The 298-nt window shown below is 40.9% G+C and overlaps 1 long non-coding RNA gene across 1 annotated transcript; it reads left to right on the plus strand.

Moving 5' to 3' along the window:
- On the plus strand, window positions 1–298 carry LOC104775525. Its single transcript, XR_765972.1, has 2 exons — window positions 1–65; window positions 154–298. It is a non-coding gene; the product is annotated as an uncharacterized LOC104775525 (long non-coding RNA).

Genomic DNA, 298 nt, shown 5'->3' on the forward strand with positions numbered 1-298 from the left:
ATGGGGATGTTGTTCTTTTTAACAGGCAACCGAGTCTGCATCGGATGTCTATTATGTGTCACAGGGTCAGTACTGATTTAGAATGCTTAGTCATAATTTCTCTTGCCCTCATAGTAATCCTAAGTTCCTAATTTTACATTTGTTGTTCTGTAGGCAAGAATAATGCCTTGGAGAACGTTGAGGTTCAATGAATCGGTTTGTAACCCATATAATGCTGATTTTGATGGTGATGAGATGAACATGCACGTACCACAAACAGAGGAGGCTCGGACAGAGGCTATTACATTGATGGGGGTAC

The sequence above is a fragment of the Camelina sativa genome, unplaced genomic scaffold, assembly GCF_000633955.1.
Source record: "Camelina sativa cultivar DH55 unplaced genomic scaffold, Cs unpScaffold17636, whole genome shotgun sequence".
Taxonomy (NCBI): domain Eukaryota; kingdom Viridiplantae; phylum Streptophyta; class Magnoliopsida; order Brassicales; family Brassicaceae; genus Camelina; species Camelina sativa.